The 19,419-nt window shown below is 38.9% G+C and overlaps 1 non-coding gene across 1 annotated transcript; it reads left to right on the forward strand.

Moving 5' to 3' along the window:
• The first annotated feature begins 10,788 nt into the window (after window positions 1-10,788).
• Window positions 10,789-10,895, forward strand: LOC148567891 (small nucleolar RNA R71). Its single transcript, XR_015882199.1, has one exon. It is a non-coding gene; the product is annotated as a small nucleolar RNA R71 (small nucleolar RNA).
• Window positions 10,896-19,419: the final 8,524 nt, after the last annotated feature.

Genomic DNA, 19,419 nt, shown 5'->3' on the forward strand with positions numbered 1-19,419 from the left:
TTAAAGCTCGTCACAGTCATCCCTTCCCAGATCCTACTCAGAATACCACAGACAAGGTTTAGACTTTCCGGATCTCAGGAATGGCCACCAATAATTCTAGCTTATACCACGAAGACTCTGATCTCATGGAATGGAAGACTCGGTTGTCAGGCGAGGCAACCATGCGTCATGAATCAGGAGGCTAAGAGATACGCACTCAAGCTATTGCAAGTAGAACAGAGGTGGTTATCAGGCACGTGTTCATAGGTGAGAATGATGATGAGTGTCACGGATCATCACCTTCATCAGGTTGAAGAACGAATGTATATCTTAGAGAAGAAGTAGGCATGAATTGAATAGAAAAACAATAGTACTTTGCATTAATTCATGAGGAACAGCAGAGCTCCACACCTTAATCTATGGTGTGTAGAAACTCTACTGTTGAAAATACATAAGAACAAAAGGTCTAGGCATGGCCGAATGGCCAGCCTCCCAAAGCGTGAACATACAAGTTCCAAGATGAAAAGTATGATCCAGTATATCAAATACAATAGCAAAAGGTCCTATTTGTAGAAAACTAGTAACCTAGGGTTTACAGAAATGAGTAAATGATGCAGAATCCACTTCCGGGCCCACTTGGTGTGTGCTTGGGCTGAGCATTGAAGCTTTCACGTGTAGAGACTTTTCTTGGAGTTAAACGCCAGTTTTGTGCCAGTTTGGGCGTTTAACTCCAGCTTTTATGCCAGTTCTGGCGTTTTGACGCCAGAATTTTTATGCTGACTTGGAACGCCGGTTTGGGCCATCAAATCTCAGGCAAAGTATGAACTATTATATATTTCTGGAAAGCCCAGGATGTCTACTTTCCAACTCAATTAAGAGCGCGCCAATTGGGCTTTTGTAGCTCCAGAAAATCCACTTCGAGTGTAGGGAGGTCAGAGTCCAACAGCATCTGCAGTCCTTTTTCAGCCTCTGAATCAGATTTTTGCTCAGGTCCCTCAATTTCAGCCAGAAAATACCTGAAATCATAGAAAAACACACAAACTCATAGTAAAGTCTAGAAATGTGATTTTTATTTAAAAACAAATAAAAACATAATGAAAACTAACTAAAATATACTAAAAACATACTAGAAACAATGCCAAAAAGCGTATAAAAATCCGCTCATCAGACGCGCACGCACAGTAGACGTGTACGCGTCGGTGAATGAACGTTATGCTCTCTGTTAGAATGCTTGATGAATGGATTTCTGCCAGTAAAAAAATTCACAATTAAATTCTTGTTGAAAGTATAGCTTCTAAACCAACAAGGAATATTTTCGTACAAAAGTTTTGTTGTCACAAGTAACAAACCCCTAGTAAAATTGATAACCGAATTGTTTAAACCTCGGGTCGTCTCTCAAGGAATTTCAAGGAAGTGTGTTTATTATTGGTTACGAAATTGTATCTTTTGGGGTTTTGGATCGGAGACAGGGAAAGTAAATTGTAGAGAGAATAAAATAATAACAATAAAAAGCCTTGACTAGGAGAGATTAATCGGAAGTTCTATCCTTGTTGAATTTTCTCAAGTGGAATAGCAAGAGGTTATTATTTTCACTTAGTTAACCTTTACTAAATAAAGGAAAGTCAAGTGATTGAGCTAACTCTTATTTGCAAATCCTAATCCTCTCCCTTGGGAAGAACTAGCGTTAGTAAATAGAGAATTAGCCAACAACTTCCAATTTAACTAATCACTTGAGCATTCCACTTAATTAGTAACAGGTTGTTGTTTTCACTTAGTTAACCCTTACTAAATAAAGGAAAGTCAAGTGATTGAGCTAACTCTTATTCGCAAATCCTAGTCCTCTCCCTTAAAATTGACGAGAGGTGGAAGTCAGCCAATTAAGAAATCAATATAAGAAATACGTTGCGAGTATAGTTCTTAACCAGCAAAAATCAGCTCATCAATTTAGAAAGGTTGTCACAAAATTAGAATAAATATACTGGGAGTATAAATCCCAGGTAGTCCCCCAACGAGTTGACAAAAGGGTGCTATCTTTTTAATCAGGAGTTTTTCGAGAAATTTTGAGAGTTGAATGACAGAAAATAAATAATTGTAAATTAAGGCAATGTAAATTAAAAGAGATTTATATAATCAAATAAAAAGCCTTGACTGGGAAAATAATTAATTAGAAGTTCTATCCTTGTTGGAATTCTCTCAAGTGTAGCATTAAAGGTTGTTGTTTTCACTTAGTTAACTCTTACCAAATAAAGGAAAGTCAAGTGATTGAGCTAACTCTTATTCGCAAATCCTAGTCCTCTCCCTTGGGAAGGTCTAGCGTTAGTAAATAGAGAATTAGCCAACAACTTCTAATTTACTAATCACTTGAGCATTCTAACTCAAGTGTTTCCTTTTAATCAACCCCCATGTCAAGTTGGGAATCTACTCCATTGACATGAAAATAACTTGCATAGAATTAAAAAGAGAATAAAAGGAAGACATGATAGACATTAACTACAAATCAATTAAAAGTAAATGTAATCCTTTGCATAAATAAATTCTAAAAACAATCCAATTGTAAATCTAAACAAGAATTAAGAATATGGAATAGCAAGGGAATAAGAAAACAAACTAGAATAGTAACTTCAACGGAGGTGATGACTCTTCTCAACATCCAAAAGTAAAAGCATAAAACTAGAAATCTATGAATGTAAAGAAAACCTAGAGGAAGAGTAATTTTTTCTCTCTAGATTCAGATCTAAAACTAAAACTATGCTAATGAGAACGTGTGTTGAGTCTCTGCATGTCCCCTGGCTCTAGTCTGTGTTTCTGGGCCAGAAACTGGGTTAAAACTCAGCCCAAAATCTCCCCCAGCGTTTTCCGTTAATTCCGCAGATCACGCATGTCACGCGTACGCGTCACTGGTCATCTTCGCGTGTCACGCGTACGCGTCAGGCACGCGCACGCGTCGTCTTGCATAACTCATATCCATGCGTACGTGTGATGCACGGAAACTTATCTCTCAACAAATTCCCCTTCGGCAAGTATACCGAATTATCGTCAAGTAAAAACTCACAATAGAGTGAGGTCGAATCCCACAGGGATTGATTGGTCAAGCAAATTTAATTGGAAGAATGTTCTAGTTAAGCTAAGCAGAAATTGGGTTGAGAATTGCAGGAAATTAAATGGCGGGAAAGTAAATTGCAGAAAATAAATGACGGAAGGTAAATTGCAGAATCTTAAAGGGGGAAGGGGAGTTTAACATGAAAGTAAATAGCATAAAGTAAAGAGAATGGGTAAGATCAGAAATGGGGAATTCATTGGGCTTAGGAGATGTTGCATTCTCCGGATCAAGTTCATTTTCATCTCTTCCTCAATCAATGCATTCATTGATCTCCTTGGCAATCTTAAGTGATTGAATTCCAATTCCTTGGTAATTCAATCTCTCAAATCAGATCAATAGCCAATTCCTTGGTCTAATTGCTCATGAGAAGAGATGAAGTGTAGTCACTGATTATACCACATGTATTTCCAAATCAAAGTATTGGGAGAATTATATGTCACCATATCCGCCCAAACCCCAATTTGGTCCAACATGAGAAATTATTTCTAGCATGATCTCTTCATCCCTTTTCCAAGGTTCAGAAGAGATCCAATTATGAATAGCTTCTTTTCCAAGATAACTACTCAATTGGATGAAGATTGAAAGCTTTCTAGTAAAATCAAGAGAAAAGAAAGAAGAAGAATAATGAAAACTATTATTGATCCATCAAATTACAACAGAGCTCCCTAACCCAATGAAACGGGTTTAGTTGTTCATAGCTCTGGGAATGAAAAGCATAGATGGAGAGTACATTCTGAAAGTTAAACTAGAAGTTGCAGAGAAAGTAAAATACAGAAAAGTAATTCTAATAATGCCAAAAGCTCCTTTTCTAGTTCAAAGCTCTCCCTATTTATACTACTCTTCTGATCTTCTAGTTGGCTCTTCAAGTCTTGGATATGGGCCTTTGGATCTTGTGTTGAAGCAGTTATCTTCTTCAGTGGGCTTAGCTTTACTTGCAGAGAGAAAGTGTGAAGTAGGCAGGGATTCTAGTTTAGGATGTTAGTGGCGTTAACATTAAGTGAAAGTGTGGGTTGAGAACGTTAGTGACAATCACCTTTTTCACTAACGTTTCTAACCCAAGAATGGTCCACGTTAACTTCAACGTTAGTGGCACCAACGTGACCACTAACGTTGCCTCTTGGTCCTTCGCACACGTTATTGGGACTTACTTTTTCCAATAACATTGAGAGACTTCCCTTCCCCCTACGTTAGAGTCCACGTTAACTTAGTTAACGTGGCTCTTAACGTAAGCTTGCCAATCCTTCGAGAACGTTAGTGACACTTACCTTTGTCACTAACGTTCCAATGTGCCCCTACTTCCCACGTTAGAGTCCACGTTAACTAGGTTAATGTGGCTTCTAACATAGTAATGCTAGCCATCTCCAACGTTAGTGACAAAGGTGAGTGTCACTAATGTTGGCTCATCATCTCTCTTATCCACGTTAGCTTCCACGTTAACTAAGTTAACGTGGGAGTTAATGTGGCTCATTGTGGCTTGGCCAACGTTAGTGACAAAGGTAAGTGTCACTAACGTTGGCTTCTCTTTTGCTTCCCAACGTTAGAGTCCACGTTAACTGAGTTAACGTGGCTCTTAACGTGGCCACTTATGAGCTTGGCCCAACGTTAGTGACAAAGGTGAGTGTCACTAATGTTGGCTCCACTTTCTTTCTTCCACGTTAGAGTTCACGTTAACTTAGTTAACGTGACTCTTAACGTGGGCTATGATGGCTTCGAGGACGTTATTGGCGATTACTTTTCTCATTAACGTTGCAAGCTAGCTCCCATTCCACGTTGGTGGTCACGTTAGTTAGACTAACGTGGCTGCCAACGTGGCTCTTTCTTGCTTCCTTTGTCCTGAAATCAAGCAATACAGTGCATCAAAGTTCTAATCCACATCAAGAGACATGCATCATCCAATTTGTCATCTAATTCATGCAAAATTCTCATGAAATCATGTAAAGTGCTCAATGTATGCTTAAATCAAGATGTAAGTGAAATTCTACCCAAAACTTGCTTATTTCCTAAGAAAATGCATGAAACTACCCTAAAACAGTAAGGAAAAGGTCAGTGAAACTGGCCAAAATGCCCTGGCATCACAACACCAAACTTAAAGCTTGCTTGTCCCTAAGCAAGTACTGGAACAACAGAATGATGAATGGAATGCCAAGAGGAATGAATCATTATTGTGGAAGTCATATCCTTGGTTTTATGGTGGTTTCATGCATAGCAACTTAGGTTCATTCCTTCACTGGCTTTCAGACCTTTATCATGTCCTGGAATACTCACTTGATTGCTCCCTATGAGACTCTTATTCACTGATCCTTTTATTATTTTTCAGGGCTTATTTGTGTTTTTAGGCTAAGTGCTCTGTGAGGGGGCGACTCTTTAAGATAAGCTTTCAGCCAGCACTCCCGAACCAGTTGGTTCAAGGTGCTAGGTTTTAAGACACCCCTAAGGACTTACTCCCTCAAGTCTCTTTCCCCCATACATATACACTACAGGCACATGGTTTGTTATTTCCTTTCTTGAGACCTTGGTGTCTAGCACCTCTTTGGGTTACTAAATGTTCTGTAGCAAGGTTGCTCTTGATAGTGGATTTTCAGTTGATAATCCCGGGTTAGTTAACCCAAGTTACCAAGTGATGAAGCACTCCGACGAACTTATTCATCCAAGCAGATCCTTGGTACAGGAGCATCACTGACACATCTCTCAAGTTTTAAACCCTTGGTGCCTAGCCTTATTCTTTATTAACTTTTCTTTCTTTTTCAACTCTTATTGTTCTTTTCCCCTTTTTCTTATTAGGATCTTGTTATTTAGCTAGTCTCATGGGGTGTGTTTCAAGCATATGATTCAGGACAGATAGTTGTCTTCCCACCCTTGTTGGTGAACCAACTTAGCTAACTTATGACCACCTCACACACTAAGGAACTTACTCCACAATATGAACTCCACTCTGGTCTTTGATAACAATCGTTCTCTTTTTATTTGATTCAAAAGGAGACAAGCAACACAATAAGCAGGATGGAATTGAAAACAAGCAACTTGACTAGTAGTCATAGACCTAGACAAGTAGAATACTAAAAACAGAATTGAAGATCCTAAACTATCATGGAAGCATGTTCTATTTCATACATGATTTTCCTTATTTAATGCTTGAAAAAGATGGAACAAAGAGGAAACTCCACCACCTTTTACTCATGGGGTTGCCCATGCTCTTCCTCTTGCTTGTCCTCTTTGTGTTTCCCTTGAGTGCTTGTACTCCCACTTCCCTTGCCTTTTCCAATCAACTTCTTCCAAAAACCAGTATCTTCCATTTTCTTTTTCAGTGTTTCCTTCTGCTGTTTCACCTTCCTTTCTTCTTGTTCCACAAAATCTTTTTGGACCTCATCATATGTAGGGATGGCATAGTGTAGATTATGCATATGACTAGACATGTAGTTCAACTTGGCTTGAGTGTTTATGTTGAACTCCTCCCTATGTAGTTGCCGTCCTTCATTAAGTACACTGAACTCATTGAATGCCTTTGTCTGAGCTAGCTGGCGTTGGTTGAGTTCTTAAAAGAGCTTATCTTGACGCTCTTGCCTTTCAGACACTTGATTGATAGCTTGAGTGAGCTGGGAATAATGTTCCATTTGCTGTTTCTGCCACTCCCCTTGTTGATTCATCCAATTAGAAAGGAGTTCTTCTTGACGATCCATCCTTTGAGCTTGAACATGCAGTTGTTGTTCTTGTCCCTCCATATAACTCCTTGCTAGTTCCTCAATGGCTCCATGAATGTGATTCAGGTTTATGTTGGTTGGGTCATAATATTCTCTTTGTTGGTGTTCTTCCTGATGAGATTCTTCTTGGTGGGCTCCTTCTTTTGGTTTTCGCTTTCCTATTTGAGGTCTTCTTTGTTGTTGGGCGGGCGTAGTATAGATCAGACGTTGAAGTGTAACTAGCCTCCCAGGGTTCACCCAGTCTGGATTGCTATCCTTAAAGACTACCTTGGCCTTTGTACACAATCTGAGAATGGTGCTGGGGTACCAAAGCCTAGCACCCGAATCAACCTTCTCAGCTGACTCTTGAATCCCCTCAGCTATGAGTTCATGCACATTGATTTCTCCACCCTGTACTAGGCAATGTACCATAGTCGCTCGATTAATATTGACCTCTGAATTATTTGTAGCTGGGAGGATAGACCTTCTCACGAGTTCAAACCATCCCTTGGCTTCTGGGCTAAGGTCTCCCCTCTTGATGAACCGGGGTCTCTTATCCGCATACCTTTTCCAGTCAGCTCCTATGACACATATGTCAGTCACTATTTCTTCGAGTTCATCAATGTCAGGGCTCTTACTTATCCTTGCATGATAACTAAGCTCATCAAAATGTGGTGATTTCAGCTGAAGAGTTCTTGTTATAGCATTTGGGATGAAGTCCACCTCTCTCCCACTTACGTAACTTTTGAAGGTGGGGGCCTTGGTTTTGTCTTCTCTGACCACGTTTGCATAGAACTCTTTGATGAGGTTTGCATTTATCTTCCCCTCCGGGTTCGTAAGCCTTTGCCAACCCCTTTGTTCAATCTTCTCTCGAATCTGTGGGCACTCATCCTCGTCAATTTGGAACGTTAACTCAGGCAGTATCTTCTTGAGCTTTATCCGTTCAAATTCGAGTTCATGGAATGCAGTTTTGAATCTGTTCTCATCGAAAGGAATGCTCTTCACTGGTTCCTTCCTCTTTTTCCTCTTGGAGCTTGATGATGCCATGAGTTTGAGTCGATGTGTGAAGAGGGTGGATGGTATGGATAGATGAGGAATTCGGTTGGTTAGGACAAGGTGTGATGAGGGGGAAGAGTGTTTGGTTTTGAGAATGAGAAGTGTGGGGAGTGAAATTGGAATGTTAAGGGTGTACTTAGTGCGAATCACTTATATAGAGAAGTGGTGTGTGGATGAAAGGTGTGGATTGATGGGGTTGGTGTATGATGAACGGATGGGGTTCTGCAGGGGATGAGCACAAGGATCATCATCTTTATGAGGGAGATTGGTTCGGTCTTCAAGGGTCTCATTCTTTCAATATTGCATGGCGCATTTCCCAATTCATTTCCCCTTGAGACACGTGTGTATTCTCCCTTCATGAAGTGGCCGAACCCTCCTCATTTAATTGTCCACTCAATCCACTTTAATACCCCTTTCTTCTCTCCTACAAAATGAAAGAATTGTGATAAAAAAAATATGTGTGGAAAGTGGCGGCAAAAAAAAAATAACTATTCTTTTAAAGTTTTTGTTTTAACTAACTAAGTGTCATTCATTAGAGCAAACCAACTGACTAACTCAACATCCATGTGTGCAACATTGGCAACACCAAACTTAGTTTGGTGCCGTATGGTGTACAAGATTTGTTCAAGGCCCCTAAGAGTGACATGATATGGGTTACATTGATGTTCTCTTAGTGTGCCTTGAACACCAAACTTGTTCTTCACTATATGCTGCACACAAGGATTCATTCAAGTCCATGTTATGTTGATTTGAAATCCTTGAACCTTGCATTATTAACTACTTTTAAAAGCATGTAAAACATGGGTTGCCTCCCATGAAGTGCTTCTTTAGCGTCACTAGCTTGACGTTTTGCCTTTGTCATGGTGGTTGGTAATGCTTCAGATCTTCCCCTCTTGTAGTAGACCTATATCCATTGGCTTCATCAAGGATCTCTACATGTTCTAAGGAAAGAACTCTGTTGATGGTGAAGACCTTAGGTAACTGAGATGGGATAGTGGGGAGATGAGGTGGAATATCTGGGAAGTAGGCTGAGATCACTTTGTCCCCCGGAGAAAAGTCCTCTGTAGGGATCTTCTTGTTCCTCCACCTCCTTGGTGCCTTCTTCTTTGTCCCTTTTGATGTTGCCTTACTCTTTGTGACCTCCTCTTCTAAGGGAATTTTGTTACTGGTCTCATATGACTCTGGTAGTTTAGGTTTCTCCTTATTTTCCATGAGCTGTGACAGCTGCTGATTGCCTTGTTCTTCAACCAAGTGGTTTCCCAGAGGTGTTGGTTGTGCTTCAGTGCTTGCCTCCTCCCTCAGTATCTCATTATGATCTGTTTCTTGTGAGAGTTTGAAGACATTGAAGCTGAGTTGTTCATCATGGATCCTCAAAATTAGCTCCCCTCGCTCTACATCTATGAGTGCTCTGGCTGTAGCTAAGAACGGTCTTCCCAATATGATTGGGTGAGTGTGACTTTCTTCCATGTCCAAGATGACAAAGTCTGTGGGAAGGAAGTATTTTCCCACCTTCACCAGCACATTTTCAACCACTCCTACTGCTTGTTTTTGAGTTTTATCAGCCAGCCTGATAATTACATCTGTGGGTATTATCTCATTGATCTGCATCCTTTTCATAAGGGATAAAGGCATTAAGTTGATGCTTGCTCCCAAATCGCAGAGTGCTTTATCAAACATTGTTTCTCCTATGGCACAGGGGATGTGAAAACTCCCGGGGTCCTTCCTTTTTATAGGCAAATCTGGTTAAATGAGAGCACTGTACTCCTTATTCATCACTATTGTTTGTCCTCCCTTGAGTGAGCTTTTTCTGGTCAGCAGCTCCTTCATATACTTAATGTATGATGGCATTTGTTGGAGAGCCTTGATGAATGGTATGTTTACATGGAGGGATGCAAACAGGTCAAGAAACCTTGAGTATATTCTCTTCTCTACAGCACCATTGAGTAATTGGGGAAAAGGTGCATAGAGTTTCAGCAGCTCCTTCTGTGTCAGCTCTTTTGTGAAATTTTGGTTTCTTGATGATCCTTTTCCTATTTCTCTGCTGATGTCTCTCCATGTTGTTCTAATGGCTTGTTTTGCTTTTCCTCAGCCTCCTTACTACTTATAGTAACCATCTTGCAATCTTCCCATCTGACTTTCTTTGCTTCACCTCTCGGATTTTTCTCTATGTCACTTGGGAAGCTACCAGTAGGTTTGGGAATCTTTTCAGATAAGTATCCCACTTGAAATTCCAGCCTCTTGATGGTGTCCCCCTGGTTCTTGATACTAGCTCGCACCTCCTCTTTGACTACCTTATTATCTTGAATCTCTTTGCATATGCCTTCAAGCAGAGTCTCAATTTTGGAGAGTCTTTCTTCAGATGATGGTGAGTTGAGAGTGGATGGGTGAGTTGGGTCATTTTGGTTTTAGTATGGATGTGGAGAGGTGTTGTTATGGTGGTGCTGATATGATCTCTGTGTTGAATGTTGGTGAGCTACATTGTTGTTGTGGTTGTGACGTCTCTGATCTTGGCTTTGATCTTGTTGATTTCCCCACCCAAAGTTTGGGTGATTCCTCCAACCAGGGTTGTAGGTTTTGGAGTATGGATCATGGGTCTGCCTGGGTGAGTTTCCAATGTAGTTGGCTTGTTCTTAGTCCTCCTCTGCCTCAGCATTCACTCCCTCTTGGGTTGTTGATGAGGTGGTGATTGCTGCTACTTGGTTCCTCTCCATCTTCTTGGTGAGGTCGGCTAGTTGCTTGGTAATAAGCTTGTTTTGGGCCAGCAGTGCATCCACATTGTTTAGTTCTATCACTCCTCTAGTGTTGCCTCTTTCAGAAGCATAGAAATAGTCATTCTCTGCTACAGTTTCAATGACATCTATGGCCTCCTCAATGGTCTTCTTCTTGTTCAAAAATCCCCCGGATGAATGGTCTACTGCCTTCTTTGATTCATAAGAAAGGCCTTCATAGAAAATGTGTAGCTGCACCCATTCATTGAACATATCTGGTGGGCACCTTCTTGTTAGGTCCTTGAACCTCTCCCATGCTTCATATAGAGTCTCATCATCCTGCTGCCTGAATGTTTGCACCTCAGCTCTCAGCCTGTTGATCCGTTGAGGAGGATAGAATCTTGCCAGGAATTTGTTCACCACATCTTCCCAAGTTGCTAAACTCTCCTTTGGGAAGGATTCCAGCCATTTAGATGCCTTGTCCTTAAGTGAGAAAGGGAACAGAAGTAGTCTATAGGTGTCAGGATGAACACCATTAGACTTCACAGTATCACATATCCTCAGGAAGGTGGTTAGATGTTGATTGGGGTCTTCCTGGACACCTCCTCCAAATGAACAGTTATTCTGAATAAGGGTGATGAGCTGTGGCTTTAGTTCAAAGTTGTTGGCATGTATGGTTGGCCTTTGGATGCTACTCCCACAGTTTCCTGGGTTTGAGTTGATGTAAGAGCCTAGAACTCTTCTCTCTTGCCCAGCATGATTTGCTAGACCTTCTCTGCCATGGTTGTGAGCCTCTTCTTCATGATGGTTCTCCATGTTTTCATCCATATCTGGTTCAAAGTACTCCTCCTCTTCCTCAGCACCAACTACTCTCTTTCCTCTTGCTTCCCTCCTTAATCTAAGGAAGGTCCTCTCAGGTTCAGAATCAAAGGAAGTTAAAGCCCCGCTTCTTCTCCCTGTCATACAACCAATAAGGCAGAAGCAAGGAAATAATTGCAGAAAGTACTCTTGTTAAAAATTGCTGTTAGTGTGAGTGATGCAATATATCAAACAGTTAGTGGGTTAGTGAACTAAATATTAAATAACTATGAAAAGGAGTAGTGGGGAAGGGAGAAAAAAATAACTAAAACTGAAAGTAATTAACTCAAACAGAAATTTAAATCAAACAAAAGAAAAATGCTCAATCTAGTTATCCTCCAATTTAATCATTGTTGATACAAAATCAATCCCCGGCAACGGCACCATAAACTTGAAAGCATGGAAACTTGTCTCTCAACAATTTTCCTTCGGCAAGTATACTGATTGTCGTCAAGTAAAAACTCACAATAGAGTGAGGTCGAATCCCACATGGATTGATTGGTCAAGCAACTTTAATTAGAGGAATGTTCTAGTTGAGCGAAGCAGAATTTGGTTTGAGAGTTGCAGAAAATTAAATGGCGGGAAAGTAAATAGCAAAAAATGTAAATTGCTGGAAATAAAGAGCTGAATGTAAATGGCGGAAAGTAAATTGCAGAATCTTAAATGGGAATGGGGAAGATGCTCATAAAAGTAAATTACAGAAATTAAAGAGAATGGGTAAGATCAGAAATGGGGAATTCATTGGGCTTAGGAGATGTTGCATTCTCTGGATCAAGTTCATTTTCATCTCTTCCTCAATCAATGCGTTCATTGATCTCCTTGGCAATCTTAAGTGATTGAATTACAATTCCTTGTAATTCAATCTCTCAAATCTTGATCAATAGCCAATTCCTTGGTCAATTGCTCATGAGAAGAGATGAAGTATGGTCACTGATTATACCACATGCATTCCCAAATCAAGTGTTGGTAGAATTATAGTCACCATATCCATCCAACCCCAATTTGGTCCAACATGAGAAAGCATTTCTAGCATGATCTCTTTATTCCTCTTCCAAGGTTCAGAAGAGATCCAAGTATAAATAGCTTCTTTTCCAAGATAACTACCCAATTGGATGAAGATTGAAAGCTTTCTAGTAAAATCAAGAGAAAAGATAGAAGAAGAGTAATGAAAATTAGTATTGATCCATCAAATTACAACAGAGCTCCCTAACCCAATAAAAGGGGTTTAGTTGTTCATAGCTCTGGAAATGGAAAACAAAGATGGAGAATACATCATGAAAACTAGAACTAGAAGTGCAGAGAAAGTAAATTATACAGAGAGTAGTTCCCAATTTCCAATCCCCCAAAAAGCTCCTTTCTAATTCAAAACTACCCCTATATATACTACTCTTCTGATCTTCTAGCTGGTTCTTCAAGTCTTGGATATGGGCCTTTGGATCTTGAGTTTGAAGCAGTTATCTTCCGCAGTGGGCTAAGCTTTACTTGCAGAGAGAAAGTGTGGAGTAGGCAGGGTGTTTAGCTCAGGACGTTAGTGACGTTAACGTTAAGTGAGAGTGTGGGTTCGAGAACGTTAGTGGCAATCACCTTTTTCACTAACGTTCCTTACCTAGGGATAATCCTCGTTAACTTCAACGTTAGTGGCACTAACGTGACCACTAACGTTGCCTCTTGGTCCTTCGCACACGTTATTGGGAATCATCTTTTCCAATAACGTTGAGAGACTTCCCTTCCCCCTACGTTAGAGTCCACGTTAACTTAGTTAACATGGCTCTTAACGTAAGCTTGCCAATCCTTCGAGAACATTAGTGACACTTACCTTTGTCACTAACGTTCCAATGTGCCCCTACTTCCCACGTTAGAGTCCACGTTAACTAGGTTAACGTGGCTTCTAACGTAGTAATGCTAGCCATCTCCAACGTTAGTGACAAAGGTGAGTGTCACTAACGTTGGCTCATCATCTCTCTTATCCACGTTAGCTTCCACGTTAACTAAGTTAACGTGGGAGTTAACATGGCTCATTGTGGCTTGGCCAACGTTAGTGACAAAGGTGAGTGTCACTAACGTTGGCTTCTCTTTTGCTTTCCAACGTTAGAGTCCACGTTAACTGAGTTAACGTGGCTATTAACGTGGCCACTTATGAGCTTGGCCCAACGTTGGTGACAAAGGTGAGTGTCACTAATGTTGGCTCCACTTTCTTTCTTCCACGTTAGAGTTCACGTTAACTTAGTTAACGTGACTCTTAACGTGGGCTATGATGGCTTCAAGGACGTTATTGGCGATTACTTTTCTCATTAAAGTTGTGATGAGCGGATAATTTATACGCTTTTTGGCATTGTTTTTAGTATGTTTTTAGTAGAATCTAGTTACTTTTAGGGATGTTTTCATTAGTTTTTATGTTAAATTCACATTTCTGGACTTTACTATGAGTTTGTGTGTTTTTCTGTGATTTCAGGTATTTTCTGGCTGAAATTGAGGGACTTGAGCAAAAATCAGATTCAGAGGTTGAAGAAGGACTGCTGATGCTGTTGGATTCTGACCTCCCTGCACTCAAAGTGGATTTTCTGAAGCTATAGAACTCAAAATGGCGCACTTCGAATTGCGTTGGAAAGTAGACATCTAGGGCTTTCCAGCAATATATAATAGTTCATACTTTGGCCGAGTTTAGATGATGCGAAAGGGCGTTGAACGCCAGTTCTATGCTGCAGTCTGGAGTTAAACGCCAGAAACACGTCACAAGCCAGAGTTGAACGCCAGAAATATGTTACAAACTGGTGTTCAACTCCAAGAATGACCTCTCCACGTGTAAACTTCAATCTCAGCCCAAGCACACACCAAGTGGGCCCCGGAAGTGGATTTATGCATCAATTACTTACTTCTGTAAACCCTAGTAACTAGTTTAGTATAAATAGGACTTTTTACTATTGTATTAGACATCTTTGATCAGTTTTATGCTATCTTAGACTTGCATGGGGGCTGGCCATTCGGCCATGCCTGGACCATTATCACTTATGTATTTTCAAACGGTAGAGTTTCTGCACTCCATAGATTAAGGTGTGGAGCTCTATTGTTCCTCATGAATTAATGCAAAGTACTACTATTTTTTTATTCAATTCAACTTATTCCGCTTCTAAGATATTCATTCGTACTCCAACATGAATGTGATGAACGTGACAATCATCATCATTCCCTATGAACACGTGCCTGACAACCACTTCCGTTCTACCTTAGATTGAATGAGTATCTCTTGGATCTCTTAATCAGAATCTTCGTGGTATAAGCTAGATTGATGGCGGCATTCATGAGAATCCGGAAAGTCAAAACATTGTCTGTGGTATTTTGAGTAGGATTTAGGGATTGAATGAATGTGACGGACTTCAAACTCGCGAGTGCTGGGCGTAGTGACAGACGCAAAAGGAGGGTGAATTCTATTCCAGTATGATCGAGAACCTCAGATGATTAGCCGTGCCGTGACAGAGCATTTGGACCTTTTTCACAAGTGGATGGGATGTATCCATTGACAACGGTGATGCCCTTACATAAAGCCAGCCATGGAAAGGAGTAGGATTGATTGGATGAAGACAGCAGGAAAGCAGAGGTTCAGAGGAACGAACGCATCTCTATATGCTTATCTGAAATTTCCACCAATGAATTACATAAGTATTTCTATCTTTATTTTCTATTTATTTATTATTAATATTCGAAAACTCCATAACTATTTGATATCCGCCTGACTGAGATTTACAAGATGACCATAGCTTGCTTCATACCAACAAGCTCCGTAGGATCGACCCTTACTCACGTAAGGTTTTATTACTTGGACGACCCAGTGCACTTGCTGGTTAGTTGTGCGAAGTTGTGAAGTTATGTCTGGACCATGGTGTTGTGCACCAGTTTTTGGAGCCATTGCCAGGGAGAGAATGAACAACAATTTTACAACCTCAGAGTAACAATTTTGCATACCAAGCTTTTTGGCGCCGTTGCCGGGGATTGTTTGAGTTTGGAGAACTGACGGTTCATCGTGTTGCTCAGATTGGGTAATTTTCTTCTTATTTTATTTTCAAAAAGTTTTCAAAAATTTTTCAAAAATATTTTCTTCTTTTTCGTTTTTCCCAATTAATATTAAAAAAAAATTATTTTTTTAAAAATATATTTTTCTTCTGAATTTTTAAGAATGAATTCTAGTGTTTCATGATGATTTGTTGAATCCTGACTGGCTGTAAAGCCATGTCTAAATTCCTTTAGACTGAGGATTCAACTAATCACTTTAATGCATGTAATAGCATACTAAAGCTTGGCTGGCTATTAAGCCTTGCCCAACCCTTGGATTGGAGCTTTAGGCCAACATTGCAAGATTCTTGGGATTCTTATTAAAAATTTTGAATTTCTATTTTCTTTTTCCTATATGTTTTTCGAAAAAATTAAAAGAAAATCCAAAAAAAATTAATAAAATCATAAAATCAAAAAATATTTTGTGTTTCTTGTTTGAGTCTCGAGTCAATTGTAAGTTTGGTGTCAATTGCATCTCCATTTGCACTTTTCGAAAAATGCATTCATGCATTGCATTCATCATGATCTTCAAGTTGTTCTTGATAAACCCTCTTGATTGATCTTCATATTTTATTGTTTTGTGTTGTATGGTGTTTTTCATATGCATTTTTGCATTCATAGTGTCTGAACATGAAAGATTTCTAAGTTTGGTGTCTTGCATGTTTTTCTTTTCTCAAAAATTTTTCAAAAAAAATAAGTTCTTGATGTTCATCATGATCTTCATAGTGTTCTTGGTGTTCATCTTGACATTCATAGTGTTCTTGCATACATTCATTGTTTTGATCTAAAAATTCTCATGCATTGAGTCTTTTTCATGTTTTTCTCTTTCATCATTAAAAATTCAAAAATAAAAAAAATATCTTTCCTTTTTTCTCTCATAAATTTTGAAAATTTGAATTGACTTTTTCAAAAATTTTAAAATTCAATTGTTTCTTATGAGTCAAATCAAATTTTCAATTTGAAAATCTTATCTTTTTCAAAATCATTTTCAAAAATCAAATCTTTTTCATTTCTTTTCTTATTTATTTTCAAAAATTATAAAAATATTTTTTAAAAATCTTTTTTTTTATTTTATCTCATAATTTTCGAAAATATCATCAACAATTAATGTTTTGATTCAAAAATTTCAAGTTTGTTACTTACTTGTTAAGAAAGATTCAAACTTTAAGTTCTAGAATCATATCTTGTGATTTCTTGTGAATCAAATCATTAATTGTGATTTTTAAAAATCAAATCTTTTCAAAACTAATATCAATCATATCTTTTCAAAAATATCTTTTCATCTTATCTTTTTCAAAATCATATCTTTTTAATCATATCTTTTTAAAACATATCTTTTTCAAAAAATTGATTTTAAAATATCTTTTCTAACTTCTTATCTTCTTATCTTCTTATCTTTTCAAAATTGATTTTCAAATTTGTTTCAACTAACTAACTAACTTTTTGTTTGTTTCTTATCTTTTTCAAAACCACCTAACTACTCTTCCCTCTCTAATTTTCGAAAATATCTCCCTCTTTTTCAAAAATTCTTTTTAATTAATTAATTGTTTCAATTTTTAATTTTAATTTGATTTCATTCCTAATTTTTGAAAATCACTAACCCATTTTTCAAAAATAATTTTCGAAAATCCTTCTCTCTCATCGCCTTCTATTTATTTACTCATCTACTAACACTTCTCTCCCATCCAAAAATTTGAACACTACCTCCCTCTCTGTGTTCGAGTTTTTCCTCTTCTCTTCTTTACATTACATTCTTTTCTTCTTCTACTCACACAGGGGAACCTCTATACTGGGCAAAAAGGATCCCTATTATTATTTTTCTGTTTCCTCCTTTTTCATATGAGCAGGAGCAAGGACAAGAACATTCTTGTTGAAGCAGATCCAGAACCTGAAAGGACTCTGAAGAGGAAACTAAGAGAAGCTAAATTACAACAATCCAGCAAGCACCTTTCAGAAATTTTCGAACAGGAAGAGGAGATGGCAGCCGAAAATAATAATAATGCAAGGAGGATGCTTGGTGATTTCACTGCACCTAATTCCAATTTAAATGGAAGAAGCATCTCCATTCCTGCCATTGGAGCTAACAACTTTGAGCTGAAACCTCAATTAGTTTCTCTGATGCAGCAGAACTACAAGTTTCATGGACTTCCATCTGAAGATCCTTTTTAGTTTTTAACTGAATTCTTACAGATATGTGATGCACGGAAAACTTGTCTCTCAACAAATCTCCCTTCGGCAAGTGTACCGAATTTGTCGTCAAGTAAAAACTCACAATAGAGTGAGGTCGAATCCCACAGGGATTGATTGATCAAGTAACTTTAGTTAGAAGAATGTTCTAGTTGAGCGAATCCAAAATTTGGGTTGAGAGTTGCAGAAAATAAAAATGGCGGGAATGTAAATAACAGAAAAGTAAATGCTAAAATTAAAGGACTGGAAGTAAATGACTGAAAATAAATTGCAGAATTGTAAATGGGAATGGGGGATTTGCTCATAAAAGTAAATGGCAGAAATTAAAGAGAATGGGTAAGATAAGAGATGGGGAGTTCATTGGGCTTAGGAGATGTTGCAATTCTCCGGATCAAGTTCATTTTCATCTCTTCCTCAATCAATGCACTCATTGATCTCCTTGGCAATCTTGAGTGATTGAATTACAATTTTTTGCAATTCAATCTCTCTAATCTTGATCAACAGCCAATTCCTTGGTCAATTGCTCATGAGAAGAGATGAAGTATGGTCACTGATTATACCACATGCATTTCCCAAATCAAGTATTGAGAGGGTTATAGTCACATACCCATCCAAACCCAATTTGGTCCAGCATGAGAAAGCATTTCTAGCTTGATCTCTTCATTCCTCTTTCAAGGTTCAAAAGAGATCCAAGTTTGAGTAGCTTCTCTTCCAAGATAACTACTCAATTGGATGAAGATCGAAAGCTTTCAAGTAAAATCAAGAGGAAAGATAGAAGAAGAATAATGAAAATTAGTATTGATCCATCAAATTACAACAGAGCTCCCTAACCCAATGAAAGGGGTTTAGTTGTTCATAGCTCTTGAAAATGAAAACAAAGATGGAGAATACATCATAAAACTAGAAATTGCAAAGAAAGTAAAATACAGAGAGTAGTTCTCTTTTTTCCAGCCTCCAGAACTCCTTCTCAATTCAAAGCTACTCCTATATATACTACTCTTCTCAACTTCTAGTGTGATTCTTCAAGTCTTGGGCCTTTGGATCTTGAGTTTGAAGCAGTTCCTTTCTTTATTTGGGCTTGGCTTTACTTGCAGAGAGAAAGTGCGAAGTGGGCGGAGACTTTAGTTCAAGACGTTAGGGGTGTTAATATTTAGTGAGAATATAAGTTCGAGAACGTTAGTGACACTTAACATTGTCACTAACGTTCCAATGCACCCCTTTGCCTCACGTTAAAACCCACGTTAACTAGGTTAACGTGACTTTTAACGTTGCCTTGTTAACCTTCGAGAACGTTAGTGACACTCAACATTGTCACTAACGTTCCAGTGTGCCCCTTCTTGCTTCACGTTAAAGCCCACGTTAACTAGGTTAACGTGGCTTCTAACGTGGCCCTTGCCATCCTTCGAGAACGTTAGTGACATTCAACATTGTCACTAACGTTCCAATGTGCCCCTAGGTCTCACGTTAGAGTCCACGTTAACTAGGTTAACGTGGCTTCTAACGTGGCCATCTTTAGCCATCCCAACGTTAGTGACAATGTTGAGTGTCACTAACGTTGGCTCATTCTTCATTCCTCATCGTTACCTTCCACGTTAACCAAGTTAACGTGGAAGTTAATGTGACTCTTGGGGGTTGTGTGGTTGCTTCAACGTTAGTGACAATGTTGAGTGTCACTAACGTTGTCGACAACTCTTCATCCCTTACGTTAGTTCCCACGTTAACCAAGTTAACGTGGGAGTTAACGTGGTACTTTGCACCATAGGCCAACGTTAGTGACAATGTTGAGTGTCACTAACGTTGGCTTCTC

Source organism: Arachis ipaensis, chromosome B4 (assembly GCF_059453495.1).
Source record: "Arachis ipaensis isolate K30076 ecotype BB chromosome B4, ASM5945349v1, whole genome shotgun sequence".
NCBI lineage: Eukaryota > Viridiplantae > Streptophyta > Magnoliopsida > Fabales > Fabaceae > Arachis > Arachis ipaensis.